This window comes from Trachurus trachurus (genome assembly GCF_905171665.1).
Source record: "Trachurus trachurus genome assembly, chromosome: 3".
NCBI lineage: Eukaryota > Metazoa > Chordata > Actinopteri > Carangiformes > Carangidae > Trachurus > Trachurus trachurus.
Window position 1 is genome coordinate 9,876,445 of NC_139893.1, and position 17,706 is coordinate 9,894,150.

A 17,706-nucleotide genomic window follows, 5' to 3' on the forward strand; every position below is an offset into this window, starting at 1 on the left:
GACAGCTCACTGTGTTACTGTGTTTGTGGCGGCTATGACTGATTCAATGAGAAGGGTTTGTCAGTCTGATCAGTGCTCTGCTGATTGACCTGTTATGTCCTGGTGTGTGACTTCATGACAGCTCACATCACATCCAGTGTGTTGTAATAGGTTTGTTAGAAATGGCAGAGTGATGGGGCTTTGGATTGAAAGTGCATCACTTCATTCAGGCGAAAAAAGAGGATGAAACCAGTAAGGTTGGAAGTGTTTGACTGGTATGTGTAGTCATTTGATATTGATCTGATAAATTATCTGCGTATTTGTTGTTGATAGCTGATTCTCATCTGAGTTGTCATTGTGTTATATAGTGGTGTGCTATGAGAGGAAGACATGTATATCCTTGATGTGCAATTGTGTCTGTTCTCTTTGCTGTGGGACAAACTAACTTTGTAATGTTTGATTTGATGTTTGAAGCCGGTCCATTGATTACTTCAAGGCAAAGTCTGTGAATAGTAATGCGTTTGCAAGTTGGATATTTACGATGAGCACCTGAATGCAGCACATGACCCCTCAACCCAGCCACTCTTTTGATGCTGTGGTGTGTGTTTCATATGACTGAGCAGCAGATGGCAGTGCAGGCTCATGTACAGAAGTATGGCATAAAGAAGACGCCACAGCCACAACAATCAAGTAGCTTACATTGTAATTTATAGTGTTGAATGGCTTCGTCTAATAATTTCATACTCTTGCAACTAAGGAGGATTGTTTTGTTTGTATGGTTGCTTCTTATATTATTAGCTCACTAGAGATGAGCTACAGTACAGATCAAGTGTTGCCACAATAGGTGCTACACTCATTTAGTCACCTATTACCACCGTTGAGATGCCTTTGTAGGTCTCAATATCAGGAACATTAATAGAATAATTCTTATTACAACTTAGTCAGTTACCTAGATTGTAAAAATAACTTGGCTTTGAATTATTAAAATTCTGGGACATGGGGCGGGGATAATTGTCTTGATTAAAAAACAAAAACAAAGGAAGTTAATTGAGCATACAAGAATACAAACAGAGCATTAATAAATCACCTGGTGTATGTAGTTATTTGAAAGTATATCAAAAAGATGGAGAGGGCAGGTGCAAATTTGAGTTTATATTTTGTTAGTGAAAGATGCACAACGCTGTAATTAAGTATTCTATCTATATATTATATTTTTTCCCCCATGTTTTATATATTATATATATTAATGTTTTTTTTTATTTCCCATGTTTTCACTGAGGTTGTTGTGTTTTTAAAAGTGAGGCAGTTAATCACATTAGCTCAAACCAACCCACAGGTGCAAAGGTCATGTAGATGGGACATAGGGGACTTATTAGCAAACACCATGACAGAGATGACAACTCCCACAAATACCTTTGAGAGAATACTTGTCATAGGACTAAAGGTTTTCAGACAAGATCAAGGGTCACATAAATAATTGATGCTACGCATGTAATCAAAGGTTATTTAGGTGTAATGGTTCATTCCTTTAAAAAAAAAGAAATCATTCAACTTGCATATCAATCATCTTTGTGCATCTATTCAGACAGATGTCAGCAAGGCCACTTCCTGCGAGTGGCAGACAGGCAACGAGCGGGCAACTGCCATTGTGCATTCACCGGGCAAAAAACATTGAAATAAGCGTTAAAATGTTGAAGGAGCTTGTTCTACAACCTATTGTACCAACAGATCCAGACAGAATTTAGACATGTTTCTAGAGACGGCTGAAGGCCAAACAGAACTGGAACAACATGAAGGGAAACTCACTAAAAGTCTGAATATTTTCACAAACCTGTCAGATAGTCTGTTTGAAGTCCTTGTGATTAGATTAGATTGATAAATCCTGCTTTAAAAGTCAACTATATATCCCCAGCTTTGCTGATAACAGTGTAGGGATGACCCAGATATGCATAATGATTCATACCTGTATTTTAAACTCCACTGATCACTGACTTTCAAGTAGGTATCGCTGCCAATTGTTTAAATTGTCAGTGTTTTCTTATGTTTACTCTGTTTATTTACAGTCCAGCACATCTCTCCTCATTCATAGCAGCCATAGTTTCCATTTTTTGGTCCTACACTACACACTTATGACCTATGATACTGCAAAATTATAATGTCTGTTCGCTATTTGGTCAATCTTATCAGTGCTACCTTCTGGGTTTTTATGACTGATTAATTGCAACAAGCTAATTTGAACTAGCTTGTGCCACTGCTACCCTTTTGTGCAGTGATAAATAAAATGCCAGTGTCCGACGTCCTTTGAAACATCTCTGAGATGCAAATGTCTCGAACAGTCATCAGCCAACCTCTTGTTTCTCGCCATTATTCTGGTGAATGTTTTCTGCTGATTGTTTCTGTGAGTGAAAAATGATCCTTTGAATACATTCAGTCAGGCTTTAGGGCAAACTTAACTTAAAGTAATTAATTACTTATAGGTAATGATGCAGTGTTAAATCAGGTTTGTTGATTTCAGCACAGTATTTGGGACTGCTATTGTACATGTCAATTACTTTGAAAAGGCTTGAGAATAGCATCTAAATATTGAGGTCCTTTATCTGTAGGATGCTCCAAAGAGTTCCCCAGGAGTGAAAGCATCCGTTCTCCTCTCAATGTATACGTCTTCTTTAGGCCATCTATTACATAGACATATCATCGGTATTCTCTATTATGCAGATGATATGCAGCTACAGCTATTATGCAATTCTCAAAACCCACAGGGATTTGACTGTCATAATCATCTCTGAGGGGTTCAGAAGTGGTTGGTTGAATATTTTCTGCAGCTAAATGCAAATAAAACAAATTTGCAAATTCACCAGTTAAATGTTGAGTGACTCATTTCAAGCTCTTTTTGTATGACAGAGTCCATACACCCAGCACACATCTTGAGGAAGTGCTTTAGAAAGGTTTTGTTGCTCCACCACGTTGGATGTATTTGTGGCTGCAATTGCAGCCAGGCACAAAGGCTATGAATGCTTCACAGTGAGGAGCCCTGTGCTAATTAAATGGTTATTAGGGAGTGCTTTGGAGGCTGAAGCCTGCTGTCTATTGCTTGGTACCCCAGTGGAAGCTGCACCTCTGAACCTCCAGAGTTGGCTGCCCCTGGATAACCTGTCTGAATGTGGCTTTTGTGCAGCCCTATCAAACGATTATGACCTCCAGATCTTTTGTTTTTCCAGTGGTTAGGGCTGTCGAGACACGGGAGCCTTGACTGGAGCCTGTAGCTGGCATGTGCTGCAAGGTCAGAGGAAGGGTACCAAGGGCACCTCCGTCGATTTTTATTTTAAGATGTTGTGGGTTGGGAGTCCCAGTTGGTTGGTCCTGTACTACCAAAACATAATTTTCTCTGGAATTTGTGGTTGCATCTTGAGGCTGTTTTACACTCGTTTCCTAACAGCCTTTGGTCTATACCCACACAGAGTAGTAGTTTCTTCCAATCCAATCCAATTGAGTACACATGTTGCCCTTTAACAGCCTACCCAACCTGTCTCTCTCTTTCTTTCTCTTCATATCCAGTCTTGTTGTAGAGCTCTTTCATGGGACAAAACCATGGTCGGTCTGGGTGGTGGTGGTGGGCACAACAAGTTAATGCTTTGTCCTGAAACTGAGCCTGAGGGAAGGAACTAATAGTGAAACACAACTCACATTACACCCACAGGTGTGTTTATACTATTCCAGTCTGCTACTTTTGCTCATTGAGACACTCAATAATTACACTTAATAAGGGAGAAGAACACCACTTCATACACCTACTGTGATTAACTATACAAAACAACAATCAAGCATTATTTTTTTTTATAAAGAAAAACTATAAATCTGTTGTTATGACACTGGGCGTTGGCCTGACTGAACGCTGTTGACAATTAAGTGTTTTGAACATGTGATATGCCGGTATGTGTCGGATAATTACCTCAACCAAACTGAAAGAGGCCAAAGTGTGCTACAGAGGAGGAGGACGTATCTTTGCAGTCAGTAAGGAGCACTCCACCACAAGAAATTATGAGGTAGACAAAGCCAGGCCATCAAGGCCTTCTCAGTGGTAACCTGCAGGGCATCGCAGGGACAAAGTCCTATTTTATCCCTCTCAAGTGCATCGAAAATCTTAGTCTAAGTAGTGCTTATAGACAGACACCAAGGAGATTTAAGCTAAGTGAAGAATGTCAAAGCACACCGAGTCACTCTGCCAGGGTGGATATTTTTTAATGAAACACTTTTTTTCCCCCTGTATGTGTGCAGTTGTCTACCAATCAAATCGTCAAGTCTCTTTTATAACGATGAATGAATTCCTAATTAGAACTCATGAGCATACCTTGTTCAACTTGTCAGACCTCATATTCATGTAGTAAATTGAATTAAAAAGTAGTAGAAGTGTATGACAGCAACAACACATGATGCTGTATTGCTCAAACAATAAGATAAGTATTACAATGGTATTTGGTGTTTTTGGTCAACAGAGGATTTTTTCAGTGATCTAGCTGGCATCCCATTTATCAAGTAAGTTTCCATTTCAGCCATACAATGTAGTAGTTGTAGACCTTTTCAGTCTTGCGCTATGAACTGGTGAAGCTCATGTGATGGCCTCGTTTGCTGAGCACAAGGTGGGTTGGTAGGCTGGTGTGTGAGTCAAGTGATTATTTCAAAACTCTTATCATTTGCTGGAAAGTAAAACTATCCTTAAAGGACAGAATAGGTATTTATTTATATTTTGATTTCCCAATTTAACAGTACTGGAACAACGGAATCTGTACTTTAGTACTGGGATACTGCCTTGTGACTTAAAAACATGTATCCACAATACAGCTGAAAATTCTGTCATAGCTGGCATGGGTGAACGTTATTGGCCATGCCATACTCCCTCCATAAGCTTTTAATCCTAGGAAACAAATATGCATTTGTGTACCCTCTTTGGATGAATGGATTATAGATTATCACTGCCAGCCAGCATATGATGCCAACACAGATTATGACTGCTGTATGTTGAATAAAGCTGATACCACTATTTGGGAAATTTTGGCACGGTGAACTACTTTAAAGTAATAAGGATGTGCTGCAGTATTTGACACATAGAGGGTATTAGAGATTTTAGTTGTAAGGGCTCTTTTTCATAATAGGCTGGTATTTTAAAGACAGTTGAGTTTCGAATTGCCATTTTCACCCTTGCTCCCTGTTTCTGTTTTCTATTCCTATTATTCCAGTCAACTCAACTGTGAACTGGCTCAAAATGTATTTCCATATTTCCCCATAATTGCAGCATTGTTGAAATAAGACTTTCATCGTTCTCATGGAAACCCCTGAGTACACATCAAGCTGTGCAATTACTCAAAAAATAAAACCCGCTAATGTCAGAGTGGTGAAAATATCACAGTGCACTCCCATTCCCAAAAATCCAGCTGGGAAGTATTAAATTTTAAATCTGACCACGTGCATATTCACAGCCACAAGCTCTTTAAAGAAATGACATTCAGACTGAAGGCCCGTTTTGGGTGGTGCTTTTGATGCTTTGTCTTCTTTTAGTGATGCCATACTGGTGGTATGTCCAATTTTCTCTGCAGTATACCATATTGTTAATACCAGCACTTGTCTTTTATCTGTTTACTGTGCCTCTCTCTTATCAAGCCTTTAATTACTTAATTATTCTTCATTGGGCTCAATTAAAACACAATGGACTCTGCTGCTGCAAAAGTCAACTATTTCTGCTCCTGCACAGCAGTACACAAAGCACGGGAGAGATAGGCTGTTGCAGTTGGCCCTCTATTATGTACTTGGAATAAATGAGATTCTGTTTTTCTTTGGATGAAAGTCTGGCCTTTCTGATTATTATGCTAACAGCAAAATATAACATTGACTTTTATAAAATGTTCATGCTCCTCGAGTCGAGTGAGGAATAGATTCACATACATGGCAATCAACGCACCTTCCCCAAACAAAATTACTTTTTAGAAATAGAAATCGTTTTCTTTCTCTATTCATGCAAGTGATTTGTTGCGCAATGTCACCTTACTCAATAGTAGCGGGCCAGGTTTACGCCAGGTTTTTTTTCCCACTCCTCCCTGTGCCTCTATCTAAATCAGTCAATTTATTTCCAAATTGCATGTCGAGTGTAGGAGCAAGGGCTTATGGCAGTATATTAAATCAATGCACTCCTACAGTATATATTTTGAGAAGGTTTAATTTTTTTCCTCTTTTTGCTGATATTGATGGGGATGCACCTGGCTTTGAGTGTCATGAAGGACACACTGTCACAAATTGGAATCCTGTATATTCATAGAAGAAAGACAGTTGTGAAAAGTGATTGAGGTGGATTAATGGAGTTGAAACAGGCTTTACAATATAGGCAAGACCTTCACTGTCTTTTAGTTGTGTGGTTGTTGGTCTGCACACTTTAATTTATTAGTACCAGAAGGACAGACACTATCGCCAAGGAATGCAATTTGAATTTGTGTTGCCTTTATGGACTATCATGGACAAGACATGCACACATCTTGCCGTAGGGGGCTTGAGTGTGATCCTTCCCTCATGAATGCACATACAAAGCACATGTACTGCGTATGCACAAACATGGCACTTTGTATGTGCACAGGCAGCACTAAGGCATTCATTTTCAAGACTGCATTGCTGCTCAACAGATGTCCTCTTAATGCTTCTCTCTGTTATCTGTCCTACCACTACCACACAGTATGATGTAGAAGTCCACCGTTAGTTTACAATATCAAATCTGATATTTAGCTTTAGTTTACGATTATCTGTATTATTGGTATCATCTTTTTTTACTGCTTGCTGATCGAATACATTTGTTTATAAATGTGCTGCTTGGCTCTGCGTCTGTGTTTTGGATCAGTGTCTCAACCACAGCATTGTGTGATTGGTTGCATGTCATGTGATTTTTCTGAAGTTCCAATTAAAGGAGAACTATGCAAGTCTGCTCGCTTTTCCGCTATTTTGGTTAAAGCAGAAGTAAGTGATATATTTGTGTTAATATAAGTCTTAAATAGTTATATCTTCCGACAGCAATCACTTACATAGAGTGTTTGAACCGAAACACGGGTCTCTCAGTCCCTCTGCTCTGCTCTGAGCCGAGGAGAAAACATTTATCGTATCCTACAGTTTTTATCCAATGAGGAGAGAGAACGGCATGCAGGGCTGTGTGTGCAGCCAAGGGACGCAGTGAATGTGGCGACGTAGGGACGAGGACTGTTATGGTGCGTTCAAGGAAACTCGTAACTCCGAGCTGTGAAGTTGTATCAGTTTGATCTGGTGCGAGTTCACAGGTCGGAAGTTACGAGTGGCCGTTATAGTGACTTTCACAGGTAAAACAGGTCGGAAAAACATGAGTGGGTTGCCTGAAACGCTACAAAGTCGTAAGTTGTGACTTGAAGCTGTAATTTACGATTTCAAAAGCCGGCCTGGAACGCAGCATTAGCGAAAACGACCGGACCACTTACTTCTGCTTTAAGCTCCTCTTGCCCATGTGCATTTGTTTACAACGAAGCCGGTAAAAAAATCAATAAATGGAGCGGTGGATAACGTTATGTAACATATACGATGTAATGACGTGTGTGTTTGTGTAGTCTTAACCTTCATAAACAAAAGATTGCAGGTTATGGAGCGCGTTTGTGCTGTGGTGCGCAGACGCCAGGTGGAAGGCAGAGAGCCCCCTTTCTCACTTGTAACAAGTCACAAGTCATGTAGTTAACTAACACAATTACTCCAGAGTTTTTTTAATTAAAGCCCCTGTACGGAGCTTTTAACTGGATACGCAAAAGTCTCTGGTTTCTGCTGATGTGTCTCTGTTACCTACAACAGCAAATGAGCCCATCAGTGTGAAGATACACTATTTCTAAGTAGTCTAATTCTATACCTCTGGAAGGCATGGTCGGGTCGGACCACTGACAAAACGATACGAATAGATACATTACGCTGCTAAAAGAAAAAGCAAGTCCCGTCCTCCGAAGTTTCCAAAACAAATCTACACACGCCGGCCAGACAAACGTCTTCATGACAGTGGGAAATGCAGTCTTCATTCCGCCGCTTTCGTCCACAGGGGCCGCCAAAATCAACACTAAATGAAAAGTCTGTACAGGGGCTTTAAGGTAAAAATGTAGCATAGCCACTGGAGAAATTCTGCTTAGTTCCTCTTTAGCGTCACAATCTACATTTTCATCGCATAAGCTAACATAGCTATCTGAATCGCATAGAATTAGTGAAAAGGTATTTTTGCTTGAGCATAACTACTAGTGTAGGTTTAAATCTACAGTAGCAACAACTGATTCGTCATTGTAATGAAGAAAACAGCATGAACATGAACTGGGTTGAGACGCCATCAACTGGAAATAAAACCTTAGTCTTGCTGCAGCACCTGAATGACTGCTCGCAAATGTAGAAGTAAAATGCACCCAGTTAAAAACACAAAGTCATTTAAATGTCTCTGAGAAAGTATGACTGCGTTTAAATTATATATATATTTGACATATGATTATATGATAAAACTATTAAATCAAAGAACATTTCAAACTACCAGTCATGTCCCCTGCTCCCAGGTGAGAATGGCACTGAAAGCAACCAACAAATTCTAGTCAGGCACTTTTGCAGCCTGTGCATATAACTTATAATAAATCCACCACACTCAGTTGGCAGTTTAGTAGATACCTGAAGCTAAAACTAATGCAGTTTAATACAACAGTAAATCCTTCTTCATGGAGGTTATAATGTTCAGTTTTTATTAAGATTGTTAAGAGGTGTTGATTCAACAGTTTGATCATTGTGGAGGATGTTGTGTATGGTGCTGTTGAGCTGTATCACATGTTATTTTTATTTTTGCTATCTTCAATTGAGATGGACAAAATGATAAAGATGCCATGGCGGATGACTGTTGACCTGTAGCAGCAGTTTGTGTTGTAAAGTCCGTTTCAAATATCAGTTATTGCCTTATTTGCTAACATTGGTGAAACCAATCAGTTGAGCCCTAGTTGTATCACTTCCATTGTTTAATCTGTCAGTTATGTTCTTGATCAGTCAACGAATTGAAACATGACAAAGTGAAAAATATTCATCGCTATTTTCTGAAACCCAAAGTGGCGTCCTCAAACGTTTTATTCAGCTATGTCCTGGATCCAAAGATGTTCAGTTAGCATAGGACAAAGAAAAGCAGCAAATGCTTTCAAGGTAATGGTTTGAATTCTTCCCAGAAAACCCCTTTTTTAAAGTATATTCTTTTGGCATTTTCATGCCTTTATCAGATAGTACAGTTGAGAGAGACAGGAAATGGGGAGGCAGAGATAGGGGGTATGACATGCAGGAAAGGGCCGCCCATGCGGGATTCGAACCGCTAAAGCCTGCATTTAGGACTTTAGCCTCAACACATAGGGTGCCTGCTTAACCTCCTGCACCACTTGGAGCCCCAAGAAAGACTTACATAATTAATTTGTTATCAAAATAGTCAGGCTACCTCTTCATTTTCTCTCAGTTGACCAATTAGTCAAACCATTGTTGCATGTGTAATGAAAGCAGACTTTTTACTTCTTTGAGTACAATCATTTCGACAACATCACTCACACTATGTTTGCACCAAAGATGCATACTTTATAAGGACCAACCTTTTGTTTTCTGGTTTTATATTTTATATATAGCTACCGGTAACTGTATATTTGTTTTGTTTTTTTAATTATTTATTCAGTACATTATTCTTTGTGCACAGCAGCATCTCTACTCTTTTGGTAAATTGAAAAATTACCAGGAATTATAGTGGTTGGATTTTTCTGCTGAAATTTTTAAAAAGTTAATTGTGCTACATGTGTGTGCTTCATTTTTAAGTATTAAAGAGCAGCATGTCTCCCCTGTGTGTTGGAGGCACCTTGAATGCCCTTAACCAGCACTAATAGGAGATAATGATTGGTGCTCAACAAAAAGAGAGATTCATTTTGAATTATTAACAAGTTAACTTTGTAGTGGAGGCACTTTATCCCCGAGGACAAACAGCCCAAATGTTTGCAAAATATAATTAAGCCGAGGCATCTTTAAATGTCATTGCTGCCTGTGCCATGTTTCAAATTGTTCTGCATCAACAGAATTTAACGAGATGGCTAAGGAATCCATTTCCTGCAAGCATGTGATAAGCCACACATACAGTGGAGCACTTTCATTGATTGCCAAAATAAAGCATTTTGTATGCAAATGTGGGAATGGAGTGGCTAAGCTGATTCAGCCTCATGGACACCAAATAATGGTCTTTACAATTAATACTTTTACATGCTATCCATTGAAAATTTCATCTTCCATTTAATGGCTCTAAAACATTTACACATGCCCAGAAAAGAGGGGGAAAGGCACTGTGTTCCAATGGATTAATATGAAAGCCAACAAACAAATAAAGCCATGCATCCCTCGCTCCCCCCCCAGAGTATTGGTCCCTTTCCTGTCGTCTCATGCTCCTGCACATTTTGGATTAACAGATAATCTTTGAACATGAAGGAAGGTCTGCTAACCCCGAGGGGGTGGGATGTAGTGAGTGAAAGGGAGCACGGGATTGGAGGCAGTGCTGCATTGTTTGAACGTAATGTGCTTGTCTTGTTCTTGTAAACATGCAGCTCTTTTTGTAGTGGTGATATGGCCTTAAATACCCCTCCTTTACTCTTGCAGGTTGTGTTACAGGAGACCCACAGGTCTGAATAGATAAGGAGCATTGGGGTAACATGGGTGTCCGCTTAAAAAAGAAAAACAAAAGGGAAAAGCAAGACAAAGACCAATGGGAGGCTTTCATCAGTAGGTCCAGGGGTGTTTGTAGGGACCAACAAATCACTTGTTGTCAGTTAGCGTACACAACCTTGGTGCCTGGTGTTGACCTGTCTAGTCTCATCTGTTTAACGGTTTTGTTACAAACAGCCACAGTGAACAAAGTCTGTTTGTGAAGACTCCTATCCTGGGTTGGTCAGCAGATGGTTAGACCAATTTGTGCCCTGTCCTGTACTTTGTCCTGGCTGTTTTAGTGTCTTATTCTGTATAATGGAGGCTTTGTAGTATTGAATGGCCACTGTGTCCTCCCCTGTCCTCTGGTCTTTGTATCTCGTCCTGCTCAATTCTCTGTAACCTGAGAGACAACATCCGTTATTAATTATTTCGTAGCGTTTTCACTACACATCTTTCACAATTATGCCATTGGCATCATTTACTCATTTATAAAACATTGTGAGCAAAGTAAATCAAACTCAGATTTGTAACAGTGGTCTAAGGCTATAAACAAAGCTATCTAGAGATAGTGCTTATTGGGGTTGGTGCATTGTTTTGAAAGCAAACAAAACATCTGTTTTATCTTAATTTAATCTTAATTTATTAATGGGATTACACATTGAATTGAGTCAATTTAAATCTGTAGTGATTTCATATCATTGTAATGTGCAAAAATGGAAATGTTATATTTGGTATCTTTCATATTTGATAGACAATGAACTGTCCAATCTACTCAACATAACAAATTATCTATAAATGTGTGGTTGCCATGGTGTTGGCCGTTGGGGTGTTTTATATTTGTCCTTTGACGTATTTGTCCTGTTAAAATGTTACATTTACACACTGAGATGTATTTTACAAATATGAATAAGTAAATAATTGTGACACAGAAATGAATTGACACGATGGCAAAATAATGCTTGTTGTTGATGAGTTTCTTTTTTTTTTTACTGTTTCAAGATATTTCAATGTCTATTCCCTATAGCTTCTGTCTATCATCATCATCATCTCTTTAGTGCTTTGTTGCTGCTTCAAAACAACTTTACTGTAGACAATTTCACAACAAAAAGCAGTAAATATACAGTAGAACAGAGAGAACGACGGTAAAACTTGGGGGAGCACAGCAAAAAATACCGTGGACGGCAACAGCAAACGGCAATGCCGTCCCGAGTTCAAATATTTTAACTTTTGCCGTCTGCCGCGACGGTAAACTCAACTGAACGTGACGTGTGAGTACGAGTATGTTGACGTTGCCAACGGCCGCCTTGCCGTTGTGCCGTGCCGTCCGACAGTTTGTTTGTTTTTACCGTTCCGTCCAGCGGCATTTGCCGTTTACCGTCTGCCGTTTACTGGACTCCATGTGAACGCAGCATTAGCACTGACTAATTTGGTTGTGTTGTGGTTATATACTTTGGAGGAAAAAAATCGATACAGCATAGTATTCAGTATCGCAACATTTTTGCGTGGCAATATTGTGTCGATACAGACGCCAAGTATCAATCTGGACAGACGAAGTTTGTCTTATTAGAAAAAACGAAGTTTTTATTTGCAGTTGAAAAAAGCTAAAAAACCACAATATATCGCAGCATATTGCAACATTTTTCATATTGCAGTAATACTGTATTTGAGACACAAGTACTGAGATAACATCATATCGTGGGGCCTCTGGTGATTCCCACCCATAGTGTGCTTAAGGACAGGTACTGTAACGCTAACCTGCTTTTCTCAAAACCCAATGGTTAGAGGTCCAGGATTTTGCTTTAATGACCAATTTTGGACTTTTATTTGCCATTTGTACTTTTGCTCTTCACCTCTGCCGTGTGTCATCCTCGAAAAGATGAACCCTCCCATCATTGTAGACTCAAGGACAGCAACAAAAACTGTTGACTGCAGTGTTTGAAGTAAATGAGGGAGCTGAGCCCCTCCAGATCTTCTGAAAGGCTCTGAGAGTGCAAGATGGGCAAGAAGGACGATGATGATGGGCCTGACCTTCTGATCGGGGGAGCGTGAGGAGGCCTGAGGACAGAATCCCCTCTCTGCTGCCCAGGCTGGAATTTTGTGCTTGAGAAGTGTTTAACTTTCTCAAATCCCAATTGCACTCAGTGGGGAGCGTCCTCTTTCCCTTTTGCCCACAGGTTTAGCGACTGCCCTTAACTCCTGGGCCTGAGGAGGAGGAGGGTGGGCGTTCAGAGGTTGGGGAGGGGGGATCAATAAGGATGGCAGCTTGCCTGTTCGACAGAGGTGAAGTTAAGCTAGGAGAGAGAGAATGGGGTGAGATAGTGAGGGCTATAGATATCTGAGTAGGAATTATCCATGACACCTGGGCTCTCAAGCTGCAACCTTTAAGTACATGATTTAGGATCACCTCTATTTGTGGGATAGCCGTAGCACATTCAGCACATTCAGCCCCAGCCATTGTGCTCCGTTAGCTCTCACAGCTGAAAAGTCATTGTCGGATATTTGTTTAGAAATGCTTTCATGGTTAAGTCCTTCTACCTACATTGTTTCAGCCAGGTGAATTCAATTTTGTTGTGTACCTTCTTTAGTTTCACTTAGTTGTCAAGAAGACGTAGGGAAAATCTCCCAAGTCATTCAGTCCATCCCCGTGTTTTTCTGCACCACTGAATTGTTACAAAAATGTTCTTTTTTTTTTCAAGCGATAATATATCATTTCTAATAATCTCCCTTAGCTTTGAGAATGGTGTCAATAAACTGACATGTTAAGAACAAATGGAACAGCCTTTATCTCTGTAAAAATCCACAGCCTCTGCTTCAGACAGAGACAAAAACAAACTGTGCGCTTTCATGTTTTGTCTTATTTTTTTTTTTTTTAGAGGGGGATAACCCTAGATGAGACTGAAAATGTTGCCTTTCAAAAGGTTGACATTTAACTATTGTAGATATAATGATGGATACAAGAGATGGAGCACGTTAATGGAAAATGGCGATGTCACGGTTCATCTTCCGAATTGAGGCACATTAATCCACAGTGTTATGGAAAACGCTGATAAAAAAAATAAATGCACTGAATATTTGTAACAAGTGGCATCAATTTCCCCCTTTGACTGTCAGTGAATGAAGATTTCTTAGCAGATTGCATTATTTACTCTGCTTAGAAAATCACACAGCTGTTAAATCCTTGCTAGCACATTTCTTGGTGTTCTTGATTTCTGGGAGAGATCTCTACAAAGGCAATGTAAATGTCATAGGTTTGAAATGCCCCATAGTGACAATTTAGCTTTCATCATACCTACATTAATTAAACTTGGCTTCACCATATAGACTTTGACACAGTCATTTCCAGGCCGATTGTGTATGCATGAGCGGTTTTGTCCTGGTCTGCTTTCTGATGATAGGCTGATGCTGAATGTTGCTGAAAAGAGCTTGAAGTATAATCTGAATCTTTGAGAAGCTTATTGAAGGAAGTGTGCAGAGGCAGGGACCGCAAGTTTACGTATCCTCTGTGTGCCACCAGACATGTGGTGATAATGAAGTAAGGAGCATCAGATTGACTGGATACAAGATGCACTGATAACGTATAATGATGAAGGCTGCCTTAAAGGAGGGAGAGCTTTAATGTATTCATCAAATGAAACATAAGAGCAATCATAAGGACACTATATTAGGATTCCCACATACTGTCGTATGGTACGCAAACTTCGAGATTTTTGAGTTTGCTCCTGGTATTATTAAGTTTGACATCCTAAAAAATGTACTGTTGTTATTCCTGCCTAAACTCCCTTAAATGTATTCTTTAAAAATACTGTGCAAGATATTTAACGGTTGGAAAATAAGTATTTATGTGCACTTGCACAGCTGAAACATGGTCCACAAAGGGAACATAACAGAGTGGAGATGCAAAAAGGCTTTGCTTGGACATCTCTCCATCCCATGTACTTGTTGAATAAAACATCTGTCTCATGCACAAGGTAACGGCAATGAGAGGGCCTGTGTTTGCAGAGATGAAACTCTCTATCCTCCACTATGCCCGAGAGAGTTTAGCCTTGATGCATTTTACACCAGCCCAAAAAACCTGCGTTGACAAGTTATCTGTGACCTGTGGTGAGAGCGGGAATGGCTGCAGTGAAAATCAATCTTCGCCTCTCCTCTCGCCTTGAATACCAGCAGAGCAAACAAACAGGCCTAAACAATACGATATATACCACATATCAATTACACTAAATGCCTCAGTATCTATACTTCACTGTCCCAGGCACACACCGGTTACAAGGCACACATGCTGCTGTAAGACGATAATGGTGCTGCATTGTTCCTCACCATCTGGAGGACTGATAAGGCCTGCCTGTGCATAGTTGATAATGAGAACAGGCAGAGGAAAAACTGAGTGTTAAACATTTCCTTGGCCCATGAAAAAGGTTCCATTAAGTCCACTGACCCCAATTGAATATTAATGAGCTAATTAACGGATTTATTGTTATGCGCAATTTCTGGAGGGGCAATTTTTTTCAAGTGCTATTATTTTTTCTAATTATTTTCTGTACTTTTTATAATTGAATCTTTGTAGCTGCCAGCATCCTGTTTGTGCCTTGGCAACAAGAAAAAAAAAAAAAAAACCCGTCTGGCATCTGTTTTTCCTTCTTTCAGCTTGCTGTAACTACAACAACAACAAAAACCAAAAAAACAAAACAATGTTCTTTCTCGATCCTAGTGTATTTGTCATCAGGACTATTCCTCATACCTCCATCAACTCAAGCCTCCAAATATTGCTCTTTAAAAACCATCTTTCTTTGCTTTTTTTTTTTTTTTTTTTTTAGAAATATATGGGGCAAAGTGGTGTTCAGGTGTTGGATTACAAAAGTGCAATTACTTGGTTTACTGCAGGGTGCATTGCATGGAGGACTTGACAAAGGTTTAAATGGGCAGTGACAGCTGAGCTTGATAGATAGTATAATCAGCTGATGTAGAGGATGCACTGAAGCGGTCCTCAGTGGACAGCTGGAGAGTACAGGCAGCTACTGAGAGGGATAGTAACCTTGGGAGGACTGACTACTGATACTTTGTTTAATGGATACATAAGATATGGACTTCGGCAGCTTCAGGATCCACTTTAAGTAGATTGAGCTCCTAATTGTGTAATTGTATTTAAAATCTCTGCCCATGATGTAGTATGAAAAAACACTGTAGTCATTTCGTAGAAGGTCAGTATAGCGTTTTCTATACCCCGACCATTTCCACATGGGGTAATCATGCATGCGTTGAATATAAAATACTCTTTAGAGGAGTGCACGCATATAAGCTCCTGTACAGGAAATGACTGAGACCCCAGGACAGACCAAGGATGTCGTGGAGAAGACTACATCTCCCAGCTCTCCTTGAAACATGTGGGGATCTTCCATGGAGCAAAAGCAAGCTTAGGGGTGGAGTGGGGAGAATATGTCGTATGGTTCCTGCTCCCCTCGCCCACACACACACACAGTATATGGTCATACCTTCTCTTGTTAAGCTTAAAACAGAGGAGTGGAATTAACCAAGTCGTAGATCTCCACCTGCACGTTTACAGCTGTGCACAGGTAATCAGCCTGCTGCGGTCGGGAAATTACAGCTATCCTAGGGCTCAGAACAGTCCCTCTGTTTGAAAACGGCGAATTAGAAGCAGCAGGGGCCACTCTGATAACCTTTTAGATAACACTAATATAATTATTATTACATTTTGCTGTCTGCATGTTTGCCTAATTCTGTTTATGACTGAAATTCAATTCCAGCTTAATAAAACCATCAATTTCTTTTGGTTACTTCACCGATATAACTTAGAGTAATGAACTCATTTTGCTGTTGTATGGAAATTTTGTCTCATTACAATAATTTTGCCTGATCCACTCGGCAGCCAATATTAAGAGTAAGGCCCTACAGACATAGACTGGGTTATTATGCTATACATCACAAAGTGCATTAGGCTCATAAAACCTGTCAACAATAAGGTTGGAAAGTTTGTGCACATGGCCCAGCAGGTTAATATATTTCCTCCAAACACTGACTAGAAGTGTCCAGGCTATATTGCTGCCATACAGAAACCAATTTTCTGCTAGTTGGGAATTCTTAACTCAATACCCAACCCGCCCTTCACACACATTACTTATCCTTAATCGACACAGATTTGTTTTCCCGTCAAAATTCGGCTATTTTAGTCCGTCATCATTTCTGTTCAGGATGTGAGAGGTTGATCTATTTGTAAAAAGTTGGAATCTACATTCAGATTCACTGGGCAATTTGGTAAAAACCTAATGAGGGAATACATCCCTCTGTAACTGGAGATTTTTTTTTTTCATAAACATACAGAGTTGAGTGACATTGAGTGAAATTAAATCAGTTCAAGACACAGCAGTGTTTTGTCATCATAAGGTTTAAAACCCCAACCTCACATTGAAGCTGACGTTTTATCCTGCAGTCTGATGCTATACGTATGCTGCAACAACTTTCCCAACAGCAATTCATCATCATTTTAACGACATCTTTTTAGTGGTGAAAGCAGCGACGCCTTTCCACTTTTTTTTTTCTTTTTTTTTTTGACATGTGTAAAGAATATGCATCCTGTTTGCCTACAACTGACATCCCTTGATAGAAGCCATGATTCCCTGTGTGGCTGGCAAGTGAGTTGTACTCACACTTAGAAAGAACCAAAGTGGGGACAAAGATCAAACAACAGCGCATGGTAATTGTTTTGCAAACTGCATGTCAGCCTGGATGTGTGGTGCTGAAAGAGCCTTCTTTGCACGGCGCTTTAAGGCATCAAATGCAGTTCTGAAATAGCTCGATGCTTCTTGAGAGGGTAATCTTTTGTAACAATCAATTACAATACATTTCCCCCTCTGTCTAGGCACTAATAGCTCCTGTCTGTGCACATGGTGAGGCATGTCTAGTAAATATACACTGTTTTCCTTTTAAATGTCTTATAATATGCATGGGGAACACAGAAACACACTATGATAGAGGGGTTGAGCATCAAAG